General features: G+C 43.8%; 1 pseudogene; it reads left to right on the forward strand.

Annotated features, from left to right (window-relative positions):
- The first annotated feature begins 10634 nt into the window (after positions 1-10634).
- On the forward strand, positions 10635-12121 carry LOC122444006 (annotated as a pseudogene).
- The last annotated feature ends 2161 nt before the right edge of the window (positions 12122-14282 follow it).

Genomic DNA, 14282 nt, shown 5'->3' on the forward strand with positions numbered 1-14282 from the left:
GGTAGCAAGGCCTGGGGCCTGGCAGGTGGTTGAGATGCTCCATCTCTTAGCTCCTTGGAAAGCGTCTGGTCTCAGGCAGCCTTCTTCCCAGGCATGGTCCCACGATGGTGACCAGAAGCTTCTGGGGCTACATCTCTCTTTATTAATGCTCTGCAGGAAAGAGAGAGGGCTTCTCCCTGGTTCTCTTGGGTGAAGAGAAAACTTTATCCCATTGATTCTTGCCAGCAGGGTCTACTCGGGAAGCTTGGTTTAGGTCAGTCTTATCCACATTAAATGATCAAAGGGCCGAGGAAGAGTGAATTACCCTGTGGCTTACACTGTTCTTCATGATGCTTGTGCTTGGAAGGTAGAGAGGGGGTAGAAGGAACAGATATGCTTTTCTTATGGCCAGGCCAGCCATGAGTAGGCCTACGGTTCTTATCAATGGGTCGTGAAAACAAAGCTCTGAATGGGAGCTCCAGTCTGAGCCAGCAGCCTAACCAGAGGCTTGGTTTCTTGGGAAGGGCTCTGGTGGATGTTTCGGAGTCTCCTGGTGTTGGCATATGAGCTATGATATATACCTGAACACCTTATATTTCTCCACCCCCAACTCTTTATTGTGAAGAATTTCAAATATTACAATGATGATCTGAATATTTAACAAAAATTAAAAAATTTTAAAAAACAGTTTTCATGTTTCATTTATATTTATTAGTTCAGTTCAGTTCAGTTGCTCAGTCGTGTCTGACTCTTTGCGACCCCATGAACCACGGCATGCCAGGCCTCCCTGTCCATCACAAACTCCCGGAGCTTACTTAAACTCATGTCCATTGAGCTGGTGATGCCATCCAGCCATCTCATCCTCTGTTGTCCCCTTCTCCTCCTGCCTCCAGCATCAGGGTCTTTTCCAATGAGTCAGCTCTTCGCATCAGGTGGCCAAAGTATTGGAGTTTCAGCTTCAGCATCAGTCTTTCCAATGAACACCCAGGACTGATCTTTAGGATGGACTGGTTGGATCTCCTTGCAATCCAAGGAACTCTCAAGAGTCTTCTCCAACACTGCAGTTCCAGAGCATCAATTCTTCGGTGCTCAGTTTTCTTTATAGTCCAACTCTCACATCCATACATGACCACTGGAAAAACCATAGCCTTGACTAGACAGACCTTTGTTGGCAAATTAATGTCTCTGCTTTTTAATATGCTGTCTAGGTTGGTCATAACTTTCCTTCCAAGGAGTAAGTGTCTTTTAATTTCTTGGCTGCAATCACCATCTGCAGTGATTTTGAAGCTCAAAAGAAATAAAGTCAGCCACTGTTTCCACTGTTTCCCCATCTATTTCCCATGAAGTGATGGGACCAGACGCCATGATCTTAGTTTTCTGAATGCTGAGTTTTAAGCCAACTTTGTCACTCTCCTCTTTCACTTTCATTAAGAGGCTCTTTAGTTCTTCTTCACTTTCTTCCATAAGGGTGGTGTCATCTGCATATCTGAGGTTATTGATATTTCTCCCAGCAATCTTGATTCCAGCTTGTGCTTCCCCCAGCCCAGCGTTTCTCATGATGTACTCTGCATATAAGTTAAATAAGCAGGGTGACAATATACAGCCTTGACGTACTCCTTTTCCTATTTGGAACCAGTCTGTTGTTCCATGTCCAGTTCTAACTGTTGCCTCCTGACCTGCATACAGGTTTCTCAAGAGGCAGGTCAGGTGGTCTGGTATTCCCATCTCTTTGAGAATTTTTCACCGTTTATTGTGATCCACACAGTCAAAGGCTTTGTATATGTGAATTCCTCTAAAGTCAGCTGCAGACATCAGGACACTTTAAAAAAAACACAAACTTTTATTTTTTTATGGGAGTACAGCCGATTAACAGCATTGTGAGAGTTTCAGGTGAACGGGAAAGGGACTCAGCCACACACACACATGTATCCACTCTCCCCCAGACTCCCCTCTCCAGGCTGCCATATAACCTTAAGCAGAGTTCCATGTGCTATACAGTAGGTCCTTGTTGGTTATCCATTTAAAATATAGCAGTGTGTACATGTCCATCCAAACTCCATAACTATCCCTTCCCTCCATCCTTCCCCCTTTGTGAGTCTATTTTTGTTTTGTAAGTTTATTTGTATCATTTCTTTTTAGATTCCATGTATAAGGGATGTCATACAATATTTCTCCTTCTCTGACTTACTTCACTCAGTATGGCAATGTCTGGGTCCATCCATGTTGTTGCAAATGGCATTATTTTGTTGCTGTTTTTTGGCTGAGTGATATTCCATTGTATATATATACCACATCTTCTTTATCTATTTCTCTGTTGATGGACATTTAGGTTGTTTCCATGTTTTGGCTATTGTAAACAGTGCTGCAATGAACATTGGGGTGCATATGTCCTTTTGGATTATGTTTTTCTCTGGGTGTATGCCCAGGAGTGGGATTGAAGGATCACGCTGTAGCTCTATTTTAAGTTTTTTAAGGAACCTTCATACGGTCTTCCATGGTGGCTGTATCAATTTACATTCCCACCAATAGCGTAGGTGGGTTCCCTTCTCTCCACCCCCTCTCCAGCACTTATTATCTGTGGATTTTTTTGATGGTAGCTATTTTGACTGGTGTGAGGTAATATCTCATTGTGGTTTAGATTTGCATTTCTCTAATAATTAGCAATGTTGAATATCTCTTCATGTGCCTATTGGCCATCTGTGGCCCAAGTCGTAAAGAACCCACCTCCCAATACAAGAGATGGAAGAGACACAGTTTCAAAGATTGGGTTGGGAAGATGCCCTGGAGGAGGGCATGGCCACCCACCCCAGTGTTCCTGCCTGGAGAATCCCATGGACAGAGGAGCCTGGCGGGCTGCAACCACGGGGTCAGAGACGTAACTGAAGCGACCGAGCACAGGGTATTGGCCATCTGTATGTCTTCTTAGGAGAAACGTCTGCTTGGGTCTTCCGCGCTCTGTTTGATTGGGTTGTTGGTTTTGATGCTGTTAAATGTCATGAGCTGTTTGTGGGTTTAGGAGACTGATCGCTGTTGGTCTCATCATTAGGAAATTTTTCTCTCAATTTGTGGGCTATCGTTTTACTGTTTCCTTTGCTGTGCAAACACTTGTGAGTTTAAGTAGATTCCATTTGTTTATTTTTGTTTTCATTTCCTTTGTTCTGGGAGATGGATGGAAAAAGTTATTGCTGCTATGTATGTCAGAGAGTGTTATGCCTCTGTTTCCCTCTAGGAGTTTTATATTATTCCGTCTCACATTTAGGTCTTTAATCCATTTTGAGCTTATTTTTGTGTAGAGTGTTAGACAGTGATCTAACTCTATTTTTTTTACACGTAGCTGTCCAGTTTTCCCAGCAACATTTGTTTCCATAACTGCTTCTTTTATGTATGCCCTAAAAATAAAGACATTATCGTTCTTAATCATGACTTCCTTACATTTAGGAAAATTAACTCAAATTCTAAAATCATCTAATATTCAGCCTTACTTGGCCTCCAAAGTCCTTTCAGCTGTGTTTTCTTTGAACCAAGGTCCATTCAAGTTCCATGCCTTTATTCTCTAATCTCTGTTGTTTTAAAACATGACCCCTAGGTTTTAAAATGACACAGATTTTTAGGAGATTATCTGATTGTTTCTTCATTCCATTCTTTTTGTTTTTCTTGTAAATTTGAGGTTAAGGATTTTGGCTTAACAGTTATATTTAGGCTAAACCCTTTTGGCAAGAATATTTCATAGATGATGCTATCATGTCATTTGTCCCATCTGTTACATTGTTAATTTGATTAAGGTGATGGTTGTCAGAGCCCTTCGTTGCAAACATACTTTCATTTTTAATCAAAGTATTGCTCTATCCCCTCAAAACCTTCCACCTCATAGTTTTAATATTTAATGATGAGACTTGCCTGAAGCAATTATTTCATCAGAAATTGTTGATGATTTTTTTCTAATTCAGTTACCCTGCCTTCTTTTAAGTGAGACTAACTCTACTTCCAGGGGAAGAACAGGATGGACTAGGAAAATTTGACTGCCCTCCCTCAGGCACTCTCCACCTGCTCAGCTCTGAGTCCTCCTTTAGGTATTGGCTGGGACACCACTCACTAGAGAGGCCTTCTCTGACCACCTCAGTCTCCATCAATGTCACTGCTAGTCTCTTTCACGGTATTTATCACAGTTAATAAGGAGAGTCAATTTGTGCTTCTCCTGTGGCTCAGCGGTTAAGAGTCCACCTGCAAGAGACACAGGAGATGCAGGTTCGATCCCCCAGTTGGGAAGATCCCCTGGATGAGGAAATGGAAACCCACTCCAGTATTCTTGCCTGAAAAAAATCTCCTGGACAGAGGAGCCTGGCCGGCTATAGTCCACAGGGTCACAGAGAGTCGGACATGGCTGAGTGACTGAGCACACACTTGTCTGCAGGGTGAGAGCTTAGTCTCACTGTGTGCCTGATGCCCATTTTATTACCATTGTTTATCTGGCCTAAGAGAGAGAAGTTGCTCAGTCATGTCTGACTCTTTGTGACCCCAGGGACTGTAGCCCACCAGGCTCCTTCATCCATGGGATTCTCTAGGCAAGAATACTGGAGTGGGTTGCCATTTCCTTCTCCAGGGAATATTCCCAACCCAGGGATCAAACCCGGTCTCCTGCATTGCAGAGCCTGGCACATAGTAGATATTGAGCAAATATTAATATATGTTGATTGCATATAGCTGGTGTAATAAGAGCACTGAGTTCAAACCCTGGCTTATCTAGTCTTGATTTCAGCTATTTTATGTCTCTGAGCCTCAGGAGGGTCATTGGCCTGTTGGAGGATCAAATGAAATAATGCAAGAAAAGTGATTCTCTATAGTGGAGAGGTTTCTGTCTTTCCTTCCTCAGCTACTGAAGCCCACAATTTTAGTCAGGTCCTTTGCAATCTTGCTCCAAGGTGTCTTTCTAGCTTTCTGCCTTATAGCCCACCTCCCACCCTCTTACCTTACATTCCAACTGTGTAACGCTATGCAGAAAAGGAGTCTTGCCCAGAGATAAGTCTGGGCTTTGCCTTTGGCTCCTGGAGGTGACCTCAAGGTCTTTGGCAGGTCCTGCCTGACAAGAGTGCTTTGTTTGCCTTGCGGGGGATGGTGCTTGGAGTGCACTGGATAGCCTGTGCTAATAATGTGACTTTGGATGAAGGCTTTGGGTCTTGTGATAGCAGCTCTCCCCTCTCTTTGGGCTGGAGACTATGGTCAGTCATGTCTGTGACTGAGACCCAGTAAAACTCTGGACACCACGGCTCCAGTAAGCTTCCCTGGTTGGAAGTCCTCTGTGTGTGCCGTCACACATTTCTGGGAGAAGTAAGCTCTGTCCAGATGACCCTGCTGGGAGAGGAAACTGGCGTCTAGTCCTTGGAAGCCTCCTAAGCCTGTCCTGCATGCCTCTTCCCTCTGCTGATTTTGATCTGTATCCTTTCACTCTGATGGACACAACTATGAGTGTAACTGCTTTCAGTGAGTTCTCTGAGTCTTACTAGTAAATTATCAGAGGAGGATGGTCTTGGGGACCCCATCACTTGTAGTTGGTGTCCGAAGTGAGAGTGTTCTTTGGGACCCTTAATCCTTCCAAACCCCTACCCTCCAGCTTGCTTGTCCATGCCATCCCCTCTTCGTTGAACACCTTGTCCACCCATCAGAACTACTCAGTCATCATTCTCTGTCTTTTTCAGGCCTTCCCTGACCCTCCACACACAGGGCAGAGTGGCTCTTGGCTCCTCCTATGCTGCTGCATTTAGAGATGTATAGACAGAGAATTTCTTTATGAGTTTGCCATTCTCCTCTTATAGTCTACATGCTCTTCCTGAATAGGGAATCTTCCCAACCCAGGGATTGAACCCAGGTTTCCTGCATTGCAGGCAGATTCTTTACCAGCTGAGCCACCAGGGAAGCCCAAGAATACTGGAGTGGGTAGCCTATCCCTTCTCCAGGGGATCTTCCTGACCCAGGAATCGAACCAGGGTCTCCTGCATTGCAGGTGGATTCTTTGTCAGCTGAGCTACCAGGGAAGCCCTGAGTGGGGCCCCGGCCTACTTTCCCCCCTCTCTTTCTCTCCTTCAAGCATGAATGTATTCAGAGCCTCTGCTCTCCCCTACGGTATCTTTGTAAAATTAGGAGAAAGCAGCGCTCGCGGTTCCCACAGCCTGGCTTGGCCATTGGCTTGGAGCCTGTATCCCAGTCCTCACTTACTCCCTCAGCTGTGTGCACTGTGCATAGGATACACAGCTGCCCTGTATGCACTTGTGCATTTATTCATTTTCATCCATGTATTTGCATATTCCTGCATTCAGCAATTCTTATAACCACATACATGGAATATCCACTCTAAAAATAAGATGATGCATAAGCCATATCTCTCATCTATGCATCCCAGATGAGGCACAGTGCCTTGTGCCTAGCAAGTGCTTCAGTTAATACATGAATTAATGAATGATTAAACAGATGATTCACAGTAGGGGGACTATGGCAAACACTGTATGTTCACCAAGAACATAAATTTTATACTTTTCTTCAAGAGCAGTGATGCTGAACCTGATCTGAGTCATGGGTCTCTTTGGAGATCTAAAAATTTGTAGTCAGTCTCCCACTTCAGTCAGGATAGGGGAGGATCTTCTGAGGTAACAAATACTTTAAAATTCTTATAGCCTTGGACTTTCCTGGTGGTTCAGATGGTAAAGATTCTGCCTGCAGTGCCAGAGGCCCAGGTTTGATCCCTGGGTTGGGAAGATCCCCTGGAGAAGGGAATGGCAACCCACTCCAGTATTCTTGCCTGGAGAATCCCACGGACAGAGGAGCCTGGTGGGCTACCGTCCATGGGGTTGCAAAGAGTCAGACACGACTGAATAACTAACAGTTTCACTTTCTTTCTTTTTAACACTGCAGAATCTATTTTCCCTCAAGATATGTGTTCCCTGCAGGATGGCAGGGACTCTGCTCCCAGGTGTTAACTCAATAGCAGTGAAAGTCTGTGAAAGAGTGGCAGGGTTATTCAACAGCTCTTTTCTAACATTTGATCTAGAAATGGTACACACTACATGGACCTGTAGCCCACTGGCCAGACCTAATCGTGTGGCCCTATCTAATAGCAATGAAACTAGAATAGGTGCATTGCTTGATGAACACCATTGCCTCTGACACACACACACACATGCATGTGCACGAGCACACACAATTTTACACAATTTCAGAGAGATCCATAGACCTTTTAGGAGACTCCATGTTTGGAACTCCTGTCTTAGAGTATATATTATAAAAACAGTTATGGGTCAAGCCATGAAGTGTCTTGAATGCCATGCTAAAGACTCAGGCCCTTTACACGATGAGCCAGAATTCACAGGCTAAGAATTTACAAGCTAAGACCTGCAGTGCTGTGTCGGAGTCTGTACATTCAGAGCATGACGCCAAAGCCAGGGTAGTACAGGGCATCTAAGACTGAGGATGCAGGAGCTGGTGGTAACTACAGCCTCTCTGCTCAAAGCAATTTTTTTGTCCTGCAGGAAGTGGGTTCAATTTTCTATGTCCTCTAATTTTTAAAGAGGAATTCAAAATCCAATTTCAAAAGTCTTCCACAAAAAATGGAGAGGGAAAGACTCTGCTTGCAATGCAGGATCCCTGGGTTTGGAAGAGCCCCTGGAGAAGGGAATGCACTACCCACTCCTGTGTTCTTGCCTGGAGAATCCCATGGACAGAGGAGCCTGGCAGGCTACAGTCCATGGGGTTGCAAAGAGTCAAGCATGAGCACAATATATTTAAAAAAAAAAAAAAAACTAGTTTTATTAAAACAGAGACATACTGCTGACCCAATGAGAAGCCCATTGATAGGCTAGATGTGGCCCAGGACCCCCAGAGGTTTTGACCTCTGCTGGAGAGGGAGCCTTTCTTTTCACCTTCAGCTCTAGAGCGTTGTTCATATAAACCCCCGTACACCCCGGCTCTCTTCTGTGGTCTAGCCCATATGTCATAGCAGAGCAGGCCCATCCTATTCATTTGGTGCTAAATAGATGCATGTTGGTTACTTCTCCCCGGAGCACTAGGAATTAGACTCTCTGTTTAGAGTGTGTAGGGGAGTCCTCTTGGCCCTAAGCTCATCAGGTCTGCACGGCAGTCACTGGGCTATGAAGAAAGCGTGACTTCATTAGTTCCCTCCAGGAAATGCTCTCAAAGGAACCCTCCTCTCTCTTATCGTGTCTCCCTCCAGCCTGTTGATCAACCAAGGTTGATGCATGTAGGGCAAATGGGGAGCGGAACTTACAGCTCAAATGGGAAGACCAGGCCTCTCACAAAGCTTCGAGAGAGTAAACACCGGGTGATCCTCTGCTGTCCCAGTTTCCTAATTTGGGCGTGTCTTATGGGGGCGGGCTTGGTATTGATGGTGGTGGTTTTCCTTCTGCTAGACACAAGGCTCGCATCATGCTCACTGCGCTGTCTCCGTTTGTTTACCTCCTTATACAGCCTTCCAGCTGCTCTCACAGAAAGCATCCCATTGAATTCTCACCGCGAGTGAAGCAGCTGTTAACATCCCTTTTCCCGATGAGGTAACAGATGTTCAAAAAGGCAGTCACGTTACTTGCTCCAGCTTCTAGGATGCCACATGTCCAAGTGAAGCTCCTCCTCATGAGTGTTTCCCCCAACTAGAGGATCTTGTATAACATCTCTACATTTAAGGCTATTTCTATGTCACAGAAATAATTTTCTTTATGTAAGTTTCTGTTTTTACTTTGTTGTTGTTGTCTAGTCTCTAAGTTGTGTCCGACTCTTTGTAACCCCATGCACCATAGCATGCCAGGCTCCTCTGTCCTCCACTATCTCTCAGAGTTTGCTCAAATTCATGTGCATTGAGTCAGTGATACTATCTAACCATCTCATCCTCTGCTGCCCCTTTCTCCTTTTGCCTTCAATATTTCCCAGCATCAGGGTCTTTTCCAATGAGTTGGCTCTTCACATCAGGTGGGCAAAGTATTGGAGCTTCAGTTTCAGCATCAGTCCTTCCAATGAATGAATATTCAGGGTTGACTTCCTTTAGGTTTGATTGGTTTGATCTCCTTGCTATCGTAGGGACTCTCAGGAGTCTTCTCTAGCACCACAGTTCGAAAGCATCAATTCTTCGGCACTCAGCTTTCTTTATGGTCCAGCTCTCACATCTGTACCTGACTACTGGAAAAACCATAGCTTTGTGACTGTACTCTGTTGGCAAAGTGATGTCTCTGCTTTTTGAAATGCTGTCTAGGTTTGTCGTAACTTTTCTTCTAGGGAGCAAGCGTCTTTTAATTTCATGGTTGCAGTCACTGTCTGCAGAGATTTTTGGAGTCCAAGAAAATTCAATTTTTATTTAGCCTTGCACTATGTAATAATGTCTGTAGAACCATGGATTGATGTGCTTGTACAAGCTTTTCTAATTTGCATTAAGATTACTAGAATAAGAGTTTTTTTATCCTGTGTCACTGAGTCTCATAGTTGAATCGGTAGTAGAGTAAATTCAAGTTAAATCAAGGTATTAAAAATGATATATACATATCCTAAGTAGTTTATCCTAACTTCAAATATTGTTTCATGTGAACAATGGACTTCTCTTTGAGTGTGGCATTGTGTTAGTTTCCTAGAGCTGTCATAACCAAGTACCGCAAACAGAGCAGCTTAAACAAGAGAAAGGCAGTCTGAGAGTCTGGAGGCTAGAAACCCAAGACGAAGGTGTCAACAGAATTGGTGAGTGAGAATCTGTTCATGCCTTCTCTGAGCTTCTGATGGTTTGCAGACACTCTTGGGTAACCTTGACTCCTACACACGTCATCCCAGTCTCTCCTTTCATCTCTCCCCCAGAAATGCCTGTGTCCAGATTCCCCCTTCATAAGGACACCAGTCATATTGGATTAGGAGCCCATCTTACTCCAGTATGTAAACTTACTCATCTTACTTTAACTAATTATATCTGGAATGACCCTATTTCCAAATAAGGTCCCATTCTGAGGAAGTAGAGGTTAGGATTTTAGCAAATGTTTTTTGAGGGGGGGCAAAATTCTCCACAGCACAGATATATTAACCAGAATTTTATGGTATCTAGCTTAAACTGCATCCAAAGTGCATTGCCCACAATTTCCAAAGTCAAATTCTTTAAAATGGGATCAGAATTCAGACCCTTGGATATAAATCTGAGTGTGAAACCTTCTAGGATTTTATTCTTTTTCCCTACTGGTTTTATAGCTGTCTTCCTGCCCACCAAACTCAACAACAAAATTTATGATATCATTCTTGAGCAATTTACCTTTGCCATCTTTCTTTAAGGCATTCAACTTGATTTGCACATAACTTGGGCTTTTTTTTTTTCTTTTCCTACTGATATTTCATTGATTTACATGATATTTACTTGTGTCACATATGTCCAATAAGAAACAAAATTGGCACAGCCTGGTTTGAGAACAAGCTGAGGCCTCTTGGTGAGCATGCCATGACCCCGGTGACAATGGAAGTCTGTGGGTGGATGAGTGAGTATTCCTAGGGATGCAAATGTCAATCAACAAAAATGGTGGAGAAGGGCACGGAGTCTGCTCGTGGATCTCTGAGACCCACAAATGGAGAGCCTCTGCTCTGGCGGCGGCACCCAGTGGCTGGGCTGCCCTCACCACGCCACAGAGTGAATATATGAATATATGGAGTTACAGCGGAAGCACTATGGATATCACTTGGATTACCATGAGAAAAAGAGGAGAGAAGGAAGGTCAAGAGGCTCATGAATGTTCAAAGGAGGCAAAAAAAGATGTTTGGTCTGAAAGCTAAGCTCTACCATGCACAGCTCCATGTTGAGAAAATACACATGAAAAAGATGCATGAAAAGAGAAACAGCCAAACAGAAGCATGATAAAAAGACTCCACAGAGAATAGCACCTATATAACCACTGGGCAGAGAGGGACAGTCTCGAGCTAATGTACTTTCCAATATGATTAAACAAAAATGAAACAGAAAGTGGGAAAATGGAAGTCTCTCTGCCCAAAGTTCTCGCCTAGGGAGACACAGAAGTATGAAAAGTTATTTGAATGGAAAGACAAAGAAGAAAGCCTAGAAGAGGATGGTTACAAACACTGCTTTGTTGGACATGGCTTTACTCGAAAACTACCTGAATATGAAAGATTCATTAGGCCAATGGGATTATGTTTCAAGAAGGCCCATGTGACACATGCTGAACTGAAAGCCCCTTTTGCCTGCCAGCACTTGGTGTAAAGAAGAATCCCTCATCCCCACTGCATGCACCTTTGGGTGTTCTTACCAAAATGTCAGGGATTAGTCACTCAGTAGTGTCTGACTTTTTGCGGCCCCATGGACTGTAGCCCACCAGGCTCCTCTGTCCATGGGATTCTCTAGGCAAAAATACTGGAGTGGGGTGCCATTTCCTCCTCTAGGGGACCTTCCCAACTGTACATAAAGGAGACTTCATTAATGTGCACTAGAGGATACCCCAGGGAAACTGTCATAGAAAACTGTCTCTCGAGTCTCTGAATTCTGTACCAATTCTAGACCCCTGGTTGGCCAATTACTTGCTTCTTTATTTAGGTTTTAAGGTGAGTGACCTGGGGCTATTCATTTCCATCAACATGATTGCAAATCGAAAGGCACAGTTGAAATGTCTATTTTTCTTGCTATCCTCAGAAGATATTGCTGCAAATCTACTCTGTGACTCTCATTCTTTTCAGCTTACAAAACAAATAGCTTATTATTTTTTGCCACCTGTGTCTTATAATAAAGCAGTGCTGAAAAATTAAATAGAAGAAAGTTCAGTTGCCATATAGGCTATGAAAATGATTTGCTGTTGGTGATTTTTAAGCTTGATTCTAAATAGATTTACAAAGAAGGGCACTTGGAAGATTTGTTCAAATTTTGCTATTTAAGGTATCTTGAAATTATAGGCTCACTCTCCCTAAAATTTCAAAAAGTGTAGAGCTTAGGCTCTTAAGGGTATAGCAGTGATAAAAGCTTTCATAGTCATTTCTAAAAAGCAACACTTCATAGTTACCAAAGGTGCTGTTATTGAGGCAAATGTGAAAGAACTGGGCCTTGTGACACAAGGAGGCAAAGTCATTTGGGAAAAATATGCCCAGGTTACCAGCAATCCTGAAAATGATGGATTCATAAATGCAGTCTTACTGGTTTAACAGCAGTTACATACAAAGAGCTTCTTGTAATTATTGAAGACTACACACCAATCAAGATACCATTACTCATATTTCTGAATTGTACCAACCGGCCTTACATGTCTACAGTCATCAAGAAAACTATTTATTCCACTGTTAAAAGGAAAAAAAAAAAAACCAACATTAAAATTGCTTAATTAAAAAAAAACTGGGAAAATGGAGAGTTCAGTGAAATGGATATTGGGTAAAGGAACATCTACTGTGTATAACTGTTGAAAAAGTGTGTAACCCCCCTAATCCATCTCATCACCAATGGGATATGCACCATACTTTGTAAAAGACTATCATTTAGGCATTGATTTACACATTTTTGAAGTTTATAAGTATTTATGTAGAACCAGGTCTGTGCTGAGTGCTGGAGGCCAAGACAAATGATTAAAGCTTAGTTTTGTACCCTCTGTGAAGTGGAGGAGAAAGTACCAGTGGGTGGAAATTTCTTTCAATGCATTTCCCAGAGCCACGGAAGGTTTTTGGAACTAGATTTAGAAAGAATGTAATGGTATTAGTCAGACTTTCACAAAGAAACAGAACCAATAAGATAGAAGACATATCATGGATGCAAATATATATTTCTTTATTTTAATTAACTAATTTCAAGAAATGGGTTCATGTAATGACAGAGGCTAGCAAGTCCAGAATCTGCCCAGTGAGCTGGTAAGCTGGGAAGAATTAATGTTGCAGGTCAAGTCCAAGGCCATTTGCTGCAGGGTTCCCTCTTGCTCAGGGGGAGAAAGAAAGTGAAAGTGTTAGTCACTCAGTCATGTCCATGGACTGTAGCCCACCAGGCTTCTCTGTATGTGGGATTTCCCAGGCAAGAATACTGGAATGGGTTGCCATTCCTTTCTCCAGGGGATCTTCCCCACCCAGGGATAGAGCCTGGATCTCCCACACTGCAGGCAGACTCGTTACCATCCGAGCCGCCAGGGAAGCCCAGGCTGGGTCTGTCTTGATCCCAACAAGGCTTTCAGAGGATGGGACAAGGCCCGTCCACATAAGGCAATCTGCTTCAGTCTGCTGGTTTGAATGTTAATCTCATTTTAAAAACACCTTCATGGAAATGTGCAGGATAATATTTGACCAGATACCTGAGCACCCTGACCCAACCAAGTTTACACACAAAATTAACCAGTAATAACATGACAGCCACCCACTGTCTTACTCCCTCAAATTCCTCTCCTTTGCATCTTGTCCTCTAACCTGGTCTCAAACAATCTTCTGCTTCTTAGCAGTCACTCATGGTGAAATCCAGGTAGCCTCACAAGGCATGGGGCTCATCTTGATGTAGCCCAATTCTCTTTTCAGGTTCATCTCTCCTGCTCTTGGCCGTGCCACCATAGGGCAGCCTCCTAGGACTTCTGACCTTGTCTGGAGCCACCAACTTCTGTGACCTGGCCCATGGATGCTGTTCTCCATGCCTGGAGCGCCTTCCTCCTCTCTGACGGATAGCTTTTTAGCTCCACAGCATCTCCCTTGGGAAATCTCCACAATGCCATGAAGCCCACCGAGTCTCTCCTCCCCTTGGGACTCCACAGCACGTTGTGTGCCCGCCTGTCACTGCGTGTGTCTGCTGGATCAAGACTGACATGGATGCTCTCTGTCTCCCCTACTAGAAGGGGCTCTCTGGCAGGGTGGAAGCACATCATCTTATCCTTGCACTCTGGGCCGCCCCCACCCCCAGCCTGAAACACAGCAGGGGCTCAGGCAATAGTGATGAACGGATGGCTTGTAGAGCTGGTGTCCCTCATCACCTGTGTGGGGATCTCAGGGGTAAAGACTGAAAGAAGGAGTAAGATTCTTTCACATGTTCTATGTTCTGGCCAACTAGACCGGCAGAATCAAATACAGCCTTCCTGGATAGAGAAGTGTTTACTAGAATCTTTTGTATAAATAAGAAAAAACCTTAGTGATAGAATGACTTCCCCTTGGAGAGTAAGGGGAATTTTGGAGGGTGCCTGGGATTTGGGGAAAAGTATCTCTATCTAGCCCTTCCTAGGTCATTTTTCAGGGAATTGCCTGAACCTGATCTCTGCCTCCAGCAAGGAGGATATACTTTATTTATCAGCTATCTGATAAGTAACTGCCGAAGATCTCTGTCTGCTGAA

Source organism: Cervus canadensis, chromosome 6 (assembly GCF_019320065.1).
Source record: "Cervus canadensis isolate Bull #8, Minnesota chromosome 6, ASM1932006v1, whole genome shotgun sequence".
Lineage (NCBI taxonomy): Eukaryota > Metazoa > Chordata > Mammalia > Artiodactyla > Cervidae > Cervus > Cervus canadensis.